The sequence below is a fragment of the Myiozetetes cayanensis genome, unplaced genomic scaffold (assembly GCF_022539395.1).
Source record: "Myiozetetes cayanensis isolate MyiCay16 unplaced genomic scaffold, myiCay2020 scf6-25, whole genome shotgun sequence".
NCBI classification, from domain to species: Eukaryota; Metazoa; Chordata; class Aves; order Passeriformes; family Tyrannidae; genus Myiozetetes; species Myiozetetes cayanensis.
In genome coordinates this window covers 52,228,099-52,239,563 of record NW_026087853.1, presented here as the reverse complement: position 1 = coordinate 52,239,563, position 11,465 = coordinate 52,228,099, and positions in this window count along the sequence as shown.

Here is an 11,465-nt window from a genome sequence, read left to right as displayed (position 1 = left end):
AACCCTGTAAGAAATGATTGCATATTCATAGGCAGTCGAAGATTTAAGCACTTTGGAGTGCAGAAGGCTGGGTGACTGGCCTTTCCTGGAGAGGAACTTTGCAGATTTGAATTAAATGTTCACAACAATGCTAAATTACACAAGCTTAGAGTTAAATGTGGTAGAGGCTTGATTTCTGCTCTGAGCCAGGGCTGTCATCTGCCTCAGCTCAGGGGCCTGTGGTATCTGCTGAAAACATATTTCATTGGAATTGGTCCCCTAACATTTCTCCCATAGAATAGTCAAGTTACAAACCCTGAGTCTAACACCCTTTTCTATTGGGAATTTGCCTTCTGGGGCAGTGAACTGTGCACATTCCTGCGGTGCTGCACTGCCATTGGGATTCGGGGATAGGTGACATCACCCAGCTCCAAGGCTGGAGAACCTATTCCCAGCTGCTCCTTTGGAAAGCAGTTGCCTCCACAGCAGAGTCACAAACAAGGCACCAGCACTGCTGAGGCCAGCTCTCCATTCCTTCCCAGAGGCATAAAGGAGGGAAGGACTTAAGGCCTTGGGCTTTTCTATATTATTTTAAGCTTAGGTTGTTTGCTGAGTTAATATTTCAGTTTCTGGGTAACAGGAGAAGCATCAATACTAATCCCCTTCTCAGTATTGACAACAAACCATCTGGGTGTACAGCTGACATCTTAACCTTAAACAGCCCCGTGAGCCAAGCTGGGAAGTGCAGGGCTCCCTCAATTCCATATAAAGAACATTTCTAAAGCACAGAGAGCCCTGGCCAGGCTGCTGGAGGAGACGAAGCCATGAGGGGCAGGGTGGATATGCTGCACTTTTTGGGCTGTACATAGATGATTACTCACTTGATCAACACAGCAGTTTCATTTCCTGCTCCAGCGAACGTTTCCATGGTGACCTCCAATTTCCCATAGTTTTCCATCTATAGAATTGATGTAATTTCATTTTCAAGACCATGAAGTATTTAGCTGTGATGAAAGACCATTCACAAATTCTTTGAGATGAATACCTCAGTAGATAAAAAGTGGGATTAAGGACCATAATGCAGTAACACCCCAAAACCCCCTCCCTTTCCCTGCAGGTTGGCACATTCCTGCAGAGGCCCACTGGAATCCACTGGGAGTGATTGCAGCAGTTCAGGGCTGGAATGTCTCTGATAAAATACATCAGTTATATAAGTACAGAACAGGCTATTCTATCAGCTGTCCTTGTGGAATTGCCAGTGCAAATTCCACAGTAACCTTCCTAAAGGACAGAGGGAGAACTCAGTCCACAACTGGGCCAACATGGGAATAATTTGCTATTTTGCTTCTCCTTGAAGACTTTACACACTTAGTCTGGTTTGTAAGGCGAAATGTTATTGATTCAAACTCCTCCTTTCCCTCTTACTTCAGAAACAGGCTGCTCCTTGGATCACACATAAATCCAGGTAATACTGGTATTTCTGACATCAAATAGCTTTGGATTTCATCTGTAAGTAAGGAACATTGAAGGCACTAAATGACTGAGCTGAATCCTGGTAATACAGCCATTACCTGTGCAGTAAAGCACATAACCAGCAGCTGAGGAATTAGACCCTGGAAACAGTTACTGGGCTTCCTACAGAACCCAGTGCAGGCACTGGAACAGCTCAGGCTTGCACGTGCCAGGCTGAGACCTCTGCGACACCAGCACTGCACCGCTGAAGGTAAACACTGTGCACTCACCCAGAGCCTCTGAGAGCTCCACCTTGATTCCCAGACTCTATTTGCTCAGTACTTTCACAGATCCACAAGAAGTAATCCTTAAATTTAGCTGACACTGTGAAGGAAACTTGCTGTTAGCATTGCTGAAGTAGCAAACCTAAAATACAATGTGGAAAAAACCTCTAAATGTAACAAAAAAATCTCATACAAGCAGAAATAAGAAGGGAGCTGGTAGATGGATGCCATGCCTGTTCGTGGAAACCTCCCTTTCATTTCCTCAGTGTGATCAAGGTTCATGTAAACTTGATCCTCCTGGATTGGTCTTGGGAGGAGAGAGAGGGGAAAATTGCATGTAAATTGGAAACTAATTCAAATGAATAACAAAGAAAGTGTCTGAGCTACTGTTGTGCTGGGTGGGATTCCTCACTTAACTATCCAAATGCTGAGTGTCTAGACAGCTCTACACTCCTCAGGCAACAGAGAGAAACAGGTTCCTCAGAGTGACTCATCCCACCTCCCTTAAATAATTAACTTTGGGATGGGATGATTTGCCCTCTGGGGGTGCCAGTCCATGGGCCTGTACAAGGTGTCTAGACTGGTAATTTTCAGATGTCTGAAGATAACTAAAATTCACCTAAATCACCTGGCCTTATAACACTGAAATAAAAGGTGCCATAATTCTGTATTAACACGTAATTGTACTGCACACAAACTGTGCTGTCCCTGTTCTGCCAGGACCGGGCTCATCCCAGTGACACCTGCTGAAGGCACAGCACAACTGGCCCAGAAAAGCAGTAGCATCAACAGGGGCCTCTTGGCTCATCAAGGCGAAGTTTTAAATATACAGGTTGTGTTTTCATAGGGCATCAACACCCAGTCCCAAACTGCATTGAGAGAACAAGCTAAACCTCCTGTTCCCAGCAGTGTTCTAGAAATGCCAGTGTCTAGAGATCTGGAATTGCTGGCAGTTCAAATCCTTTGCATTACTCCACTGATTTTGCATTACTTCAGTCATTAAAAATTACAACTTATTTCCTGTTTAAATGAAGTTTTCTTCAACTTTTATTCTATGAATCTTTTGTCTTGCTTTTCTTGGTAGAAGAAAATTTGGGAAAGCGATTGATCCCACCCTAAATTTCTCTTCTTTTTTTCCCTGATTGACAGTATTAGATTGATTCATCTTTGGAAAATAAATTTGTAAATCAACATGGGAATTTTCTCGATACGGCACTTACAGTAACCCATTTGATTAGCATTTTAAATTTAGATATGTGACCTGTAAGATCTGATGCAGAAAATACATCTGTATGGGGAAAACAAAACCAACAATACACATCACGAAAATCTTGAGCAAAACGTCTCCCAAGGTCTCTAAAATTCATATTTTTAAATATCGTCTTTCAAATGCTGATTTTATCAAACTGGTAATCATTATATACAGATTTATTTTGTCTTCTTGTTTTTTCTTCTTGATTTTTCTGCTTCTGGAGACTTCAGGAGTTTCTCCAAAACATTGTGTTGCCACATCCATAACCCACATTCCTTCCCCTTCTCTCCTTTGCTCTATTCAAGCATTTCAGCCCCACGTGTCAGCCCCTCACATCCCCTGCAGCCTCTTCAGCTGCTGCTGCCCAGACTGTGAGCCCAGGGGAGACAAATATTGTGAAATCTGGAACCACCAGAAAGGAAAAGAAATGCACACGTGCCTCTCCACTCATCACCTTGCAGATGTGCAATCTCCCTCCTCATTTTCCTTCTTAACCATTCGAAGATGTGAGAGGAGTCCAGCGAAGCCTAAACCCAGAAGGTTCGAATTAGAAATCTTGACACATTGTAAATTCTGGTTTGTTTTGCTTTGCTTTTCCAGTTTTGTATCTCTGGGGGACTGTCCTTCAGACATCCAGACTTTTCACTGCAGCCACAAGGGCTGAACCCTTAAAACAGCAAAGAACCCAACAGAAAACCCCAACCAAGAACAACAGAACAGAAAACCCCCAAACACTGAACAGTGTTGGTTCTTCTCATTCTTGCAGGTGAGGTTTAGAGACAGCACCAGGTAAAACAAGAATTGGGATCAAACAAGGTGGCACTGCTGGATACAGAAGCTTGATGCTCTTCTCAGGTACAACTGTTTTATTCAAAAGTAACTTCTGTGAAGCAGACAGTAAATAAAGAAGTCTTGTAATCTCACAAAATTCACTAATCAATATATTGACACCTTTTAATTAAGACACTTACTTGCCTTTAAATTTAGATTTCTCCTCCTCTGATTCTTTCCATGCTCTACATGACTGTTTTCCAAGGTAACTTCTTTCATTATTCCATGCAACCCACGAGCTGCTTCGAGCACATAGAAGTAAGTATATTCCACACCTTGACTGCCACTTCCAGCAGAGAGATGCAAACCACAAGGGTTTCTGCTTTCAGAAAAAGAAATCTACTGGCTATGGAATAACCAGCCCTGCTGAACCTTTTCTCCTGTACCCCAAAGCTGTAACACTAGCTCATTTCAGCCATGTCAGATTTACTAATTTTTAGAAAGAGATCATAAAAATGCATCCTCTGAACTATCAATAGAAGCAATGTCTGCATTTGTAGCAATTAACAGCATCATAAGACAGTTGACTCAGGGAGCTGACAACAAAGATGATTACAATTGGGCATTAAACTAAACCAAACTGGAAGGCAGAGGGAGGATACTAAATAGTAGGATAAGACCATAAGTCTAGGGAGAGACAATTATTGGACTGCGTTTAATGCAGTTCTGGTTCACTGACTGTGAGATCTGTGAGTCTGTAGGTTTGTCAAGGGAAACATTCCCAGATAACCCCCAGAACAGAGCCTATGTCAGGACCTACCACGTGATTGAAGGCAGAGCATTCTTGGTGTGAAGCCCCCTCTCAATTTCACCTCAAAGGTTTTCTTTCAAACTGTCTCAATCATGGCTGCCTCCTTTTTCTCTTGCAAACGCTGCTCCTGGTCATGAGCCTCTGCCCAGGGTTTCTCCACCTCTGCTGAGGGTGCAGCACGGATCTGCTTCCCACTGGGAAGTGCACAGCTTTGGCCTCAGCTGCAGGAGATGTTCTCTAACCCAGCCTCAGGCACAGCTCAAACTGAGCACAGGTTCCACAGACAGCTGCTTAGTTGGGCAGCTCCTTCCAGAAATTCCAAAGGAAACATCTGACCTGGAATGTTTGTCCTGTCCCCAGTGTCAGGGAATGCTGTGACTTAGGAGTGATGGGAACCCATTGCACCAGCCACTGCTGAAGGGATTGGGAGCCCTACTGGTGACAACACCAGGGGAACTGGAACCTTACTGGTCTGAGTTCCCTCAGGCACAGGGGAGTCTCTTTTCTTTCCTATACACTAGCAAAGCTCACTGCTCTCACAGAATTATCACACACTAAATTAGCTCAGTCTCCCAGCAATTTACAAGCTGGTCACTTATCTGGATTTTGAGAGGATTTTTGGTGGGTTTTTGGTTCTGCATCCCACACTCATCCTCACTCCTTCCCCCCACCAGTGATTGGTCTGTGGTTGTTTTGGTTTTTTTGGACAAATCATCACAGGGAAGTTTTCCCAAACAAAACAAATGCATGTGATTATTTGGCAACCTCAGTGATTGTGCAACTACAACCACAGCCTATGCTGAAGCTCTCCTGGAGATCCTGATTAATTGCCCACAGAAAGTACTCAGTAAAAGCAAAGCAGCTTCAAAGCAGTTTACTTAAGATAGGAATTTAATCAAGGCCTGCCTGGCCAAAACCCAGCCCCTCAACATGGGGATCAACAACAAAGATCAGCTTTTAGCAGTAAAGGTTTAATTCTGTAAGACAATTCTGGCCCTAATTTGTTTGCAAGTCATACTCTTGGCCAGGGCCTTCAACCTTTCTAATAGTAAAGTTATGTGTTTACAACCTTCTCTTTTAAAATTAAACCATTCAAAACCAAAACCAGATCATTTTTACTACTTTGTATTATGAACGTGGAGAAAGAGGCTGTGGTTTTATTACTAATCAAGCAACATTTGCCATTTTATAATCAACTTATGCTCCAAGGGCCCAGTAGATCAGACAAAAATCATGTACAGCTCAGTAAGAAATCACCCTGGCACAAAACAGCTTCAGTTTTGTTTGAGTCACACTAACTGTGAAAGGGGTAAACTGATTGCTCCTTGGCAGATCAGTGTCAATGCAAACATGACACGTGAAATTCAGTCCTCCTGACTGTGGGGGGTTGACCCTGGCTGGACACAGAGTACCCACCACAGCTGCTCTCTCACTCCCCTCTGCGACTGGACAGAGGAGAGAAAACACAACTAAAGGTTCCTGAGTTGACATAAGGACCAGGAGAGATCACTCACCGATTCCTGTCATGGGTAAAACAGACTCAAAGTGGGGATATTCATTAAATTTATTACTGACAAATTCAGAGGAGGATAATGAGAAATAACAGAAATCTTAAAAACACCTCCACCCACCCCTTTGTCCTTCCCAAGTTCTACCTCTGCTCCCCCGGCAGTGCAGGGAGATGGGAATGGGGGTCATGGTCAGCCCATCCAGGTTGTTTCTGCCACTGCTCAGGGAGAGGAGTCCTTCCCCTGCTCCCGTGGGATCCCTCCCACAGGAGACAGTCCTTCATGAACCTCTCCAGTGAGTCCATCCCAAACTCACTTCCCAAACTGCTGCCATGGGTCACTCTGCCAAGGGGTGTGGTCCTTCAGGCACAGGCTGCCCCGCTGTGGGTCACAGGGCCACGAGTCCTACGGGAAAACCTGCTCCAGCATGGGCTCCTCTCTCCATGGGTCAGCAGGTCCCTGCCAGGATCCTGCTCCATCCTGGGCCTCCCACAGGGTCACAGCCACCTTTGGGCTGCAGGGGGGTCTCTGTACCCCGATGGTCCCCCATGGGCTGCAGGGGCTGCAATTTTCATCTGCCCAATAACTTTTTTCCTTCTTAAATATGTTATCCCAGAGGCATTACTATCATTCCTGACTGGCTCAGCCTTGCCCAGTAGGGGGCTGGCATTGGCTCTGTCAGACATGGAGGAAACTTCTGGCAGCTTCTCACAGAAGCCACCCCTGTAACCTCCCCACTACCAAAACTTGGCCACAATTTGGATCCCACCTCCTTGCCTACTGTACTTCCTTACACACTTTGTAAAACCAAAATCAAAGATAAACATGTACAAGAACAGTAAGAGACACACCACCCCTTCAGCTGGAGTAAGGCAACAGGGCATTCTGCCAAAGTCCAGTTGAGGGTAACTGCTGCTGTTTGCAGGTAATTCACCCAAAGATGACGAACAACTTAAAACTTGCAGTTCTTTTTCACTGAGAATCATTTCTGTGTAAATATTAAAGGTACCACCAACCTTTCACTTACAGTCTGCACTGCAGCCAGCTGAGGTGAGCCTTGGGTTCCTGGAGGATTACACCCCACTCAGATTGGGCTGGACCAATCCACTCGGATCCATGATGTACCATGGCAGTTGAGAGAGGTTTTTCTCCTCCTGCTCCATTCAAACTTTCCATCAAGAATGCACAAAACTCCACTGATAATGCTGCTGCTTATACAGGTACCACTGCAACTGCAACCATGGAGTGCTGCTCATACATCTGAATGATGTTCTGTCTCTAGATTATGGATTTAATGTTACATTTTTTTCTATTTTTAATGTATATTTCACAAGATTTTACTGCTACAATTTCCACTCTCTGATTTTAGTTTGATAGATGGATAGTTCTTGCATATGCTCCAAAAATAATATATATCCTTTTCCTGCACAGTTTAAAGGCAACACAAACTGAAACACTCATGGGAAAAGTGAGTGTCTCTTGAGGCTTTAATTACAAATAAGTGAGTGCAGAGCAAAAGGTACCCAATGTAGAAGACCCAAGTCAGAAATACAGAGATCCAAGTAATTAAGGATCAAGACCATAAATAGTATCTACTTTAAAGGCTAATCTGACACATAATTACCTTTTCATTCCTTCCTTACCTCTTCCAGTAATACCACCCTGTTTACACGGCAACACCTTATGGCCATAACTCAGCTAATGCCTGGGCAAACCTTGAGCAACCCGGACTGCAGAAAGAAACCCCAAGTGTTATGAGTTAAGATTCCTGCAGTACATGCCCGTCCCCCTGATGCAGTGACCATAAAACAGCTGCAGGAAGACGAGAGGAACTTGTCTCTGTGAACAGCGGGCAGAAAGCCCAGTGCACCCAGGGATCCATCCAGGGCAATGCCTGTTACTGCCTACCCAGCACAGTCTTCATCTACAAGGAGCATTTAAGAGAAATTCAGCTCTAACTGATAATAATCTGAAAGAGAAAATCTGACCAGAAGTAGCAGCTCTGACACTGAGAGACAAATTCCAACTTGTAGCTCATCAGGAGAGTGAACAAGTACTGGTGCTAAAAATCACCAAAAGCAGCCAAATACGCCCCAGGAGCAGCTCATACCCACCACTAAGCACGAGTATCCCTAACAAGGATGTCCCTGCTGAAATTCAGAAATACACATGCTGGGGGTTAAAAACACACAGACCTGGAAAGCCAAGATCACTTCGACTAAAGTCACCAACTTCAATTTGTGCATGAACATGCCTCGTTCCTGCAAACTCAAATGAGACATAATCCCCTCTTTCCTTTTTAGTACAAGAAAATAGCTGCTGACAATAATTCTTCGTCTACAGCTGGTCTGGGACAGCTTCCCACAAGAAAAAAGAATGTTACCTTTTGCTTAGACAGATTCCCATGAGAACGAGACATGTACTAGAATAATTTAGCGCAGCATAACAAATACACAGAAGAGCCTGTTTACAGCAGTTCAAACTCCATTGAAAGCTAGAACAAAACAATTATCTGTCTTTAAAGAGCAGAGATGGATGAAGGGATGTTTCATGTTCTCTGAGACATCTTCAAAAATGGTAGTAAACTGTCATCAGTGCAAGGCAAGACTGGTATTTATTAGTATTTATTAGTATTAGCCCTGCTTAGAGGAGTCTGTTGGTTCAGCAGTGCCTGTATAGCCAGAACCTTCAGGTGCAAAGGTAAGAAGACTCCAGGAACAGTTTCCTCTGAACAGGTTTGTGGAACCAGACCGAGGGAATGTAGCATTGCATGAGCTGCTTCTTATACAACATCCTCTGTCCTGGTGGTACAGAATGAGCAGCCAGCAAAGACTTAGCTCTCTGCTGCTACCTCAGTGCCCTAAATTAGAAGGTCACTCCTACGTTAGCAAAAAAGTCTAAGCCAGATGTTCCAGATGTTCCAGACTGTATCTGCCACTGAAGATACCAAGTGTAACCAAGTCAACTGCACCTTTGACAGAAGGCCCTGAAAACCAGAGTGGACTCATGATATTCCTCCATGGGTCCAAGAAGGCTTTAGATGTTGCAATTAGCAGATGGGATTGGCACAGCCTTAAAGAGAGACAAGAGAGCAGGTTTATCTGCTAAGAATTCTGAAGGGCTCAAAAATGTGTTAAGAGCCAGGGCATTGCCTGGACCCTTCCAAGGCAACAGAAAACACCCATGAAGTCACTGCCACGTGACACTCACGCTCAGGTGCCAAACAAAAACCTGTTCCTTCAGCTAAAGCTGCAGCTGGCTATTTGTATTTTAATCACCATGAGTGGGAAGGTATGAAATCCTTGTATGCTACTGAGCCAAACAGCACTCATGGAGCTCAGGCAACACTACAACAGTGTTGGGGGCATCTCCTAACAGGCAGATAGAGGGACACGTGTTAAGATAAGGATGACACATTTAGAAGCAGCAATAGGGATTCCTTAGCTTTTATCATTTCAAATGGAGCTGTAAGAGAAAAGTAAACTCAGTCAAGGGTGCCAGTGTGACACTTTGCAGCCCAAACACTCAGCAAGTCCCAAGCTCTGGAGGCTGCAGAGAAAGTTTTTGCCTAAGGAAGAATTGAAAAGGGGCAGAGAACAACCCAGAGGCACAGGTCCACCCCTGGCAATAAAATAAGCTTAATTCAAAGAAAAACAGAGCTACAATGAGCATTCCTAATTTCTTCAGCAGTCACGAACCAAAGGTAAAAAAGACAATACAAGCTGCATGACTACACACCTGTACCTTCCATAGGTGCTGCCAAGACTAAAATATCTTGAAGTTTCAGGTATTTCTAGCATAAGCCATAGTAAGTTTGAGCAGATGCAGACCAAAATTCAGAGACAGGACAGAAAAACTACACATATTCACTATACTTACTTTGAATTTCTCTCCTAAGTATTCTCATATTTGTTATTCTCTTAGATTGTGTCTCCAATTCAAATCCTCCACTGCAGAGCAATTATAGTATTTAGCTAAACAACAAAACACCATTATGAGTGGTAAGTACTACTAGCTATGAGAATAACGGGTGTTTGGCTACATACCCTTTTCCACATCTACATTTTGTCAACTTGCTTTTTTACTTATATTAATACTGACTCTGTCCTTGCTGACTTCAGCTCCAGCTGCAGGAATTTTTCCAGGTAACCTGTGAAGTCAAGATTCATTTACTGTAAGGTAGCTACCACTGCTGAACAAGTGGGTCATCAGAGAGCACTACACTGTAAGAGCAAATAAACTGCAAAACAAAGTAGGGAAGAAACTTGTTCCAGAAAGCTTGGAAGTTTTAACAGAAGATGTCAATAGTATTAATTAACCCCCAATGTAACTTTAAATCTGTGCAGAAGGAAAACATTGCTCTAAGCAGTGAAATATTTAACATGGAAAGCAACTTATTCCCAGAAAGTGACACTTCCTTATAGAAAGAACTGATATAATTTTAGCTGTCATGTTCCTACCATAGGTCTTGCCTTGTCCAAAGCACTCCTTGGCAGCACATTCCAATATATTCCTGCACCTTGTTTCTGTGTGGACAGATTACTGTGTTTTTCAGAGTTAAATTAGCAAAGTGGACATTTACACAGAGAATGATCAACATTACACACAGATGCTTTGTTATTCAGCAGTGACAACTACTCCTTCCCACAAAGTACTGACCTGGAAAAGCTTCTGAAAAACTTGAATAGGCAGATTAAAAAAACCCAAAACCAAAAAAACCACCACAACAAACACTCCCCCCAAAACCACACCCAACCCAGCAACTTCAATTAATTTATTAAGTTACATTTGAAGTGTTTTGTGAAAGGCCAAATCTATAAATCTCAGGAATGAACATCCTGCTCACATGTGAGGAGAGCAAAATCCTAAGCTGGAACAGAGCTCAACAAAAAACACTTCCTACAGACATGTAACTGTGGATGCAAAACAGAAACTAGGGATAAACCACTTCTCTAGCAAGGCAGTGTTACACTTCTAACCCCCTGTATTTTATCCTGGAATAGATTACTGCTATAAATAAAGGAATTTAATAGCTGCAAGCCAACCACCTACTTCAGAAGGCAAGGAATGCTGCCAAGAGAGAATTACTGCAATGTTATTCCACCACTGCACTTTGAAAAAACAAGCATTATAAAATATGAATTAAGCTGAAACACAGCTTTCAGTCCAATTACAGCAACACGTGACTTTTTACATAACCTTAATCCTCCCATTAACCATCCTCATTAAAAGAAAGAAATAAGAAAAACTGACTTTTGGTTTCTTGGTGGCGTTTTTTTTCTCCTCTTTTGCTCTGTAAAAGCAGAGGAATAGCAAAGCAAAAGCATCCCCTGTTCCCTTTCTGTCCCTGTTGATTGGCTTCTTGTGCATCACACAGTTCAAGACATATTAAGTCATAACCTCTTCTT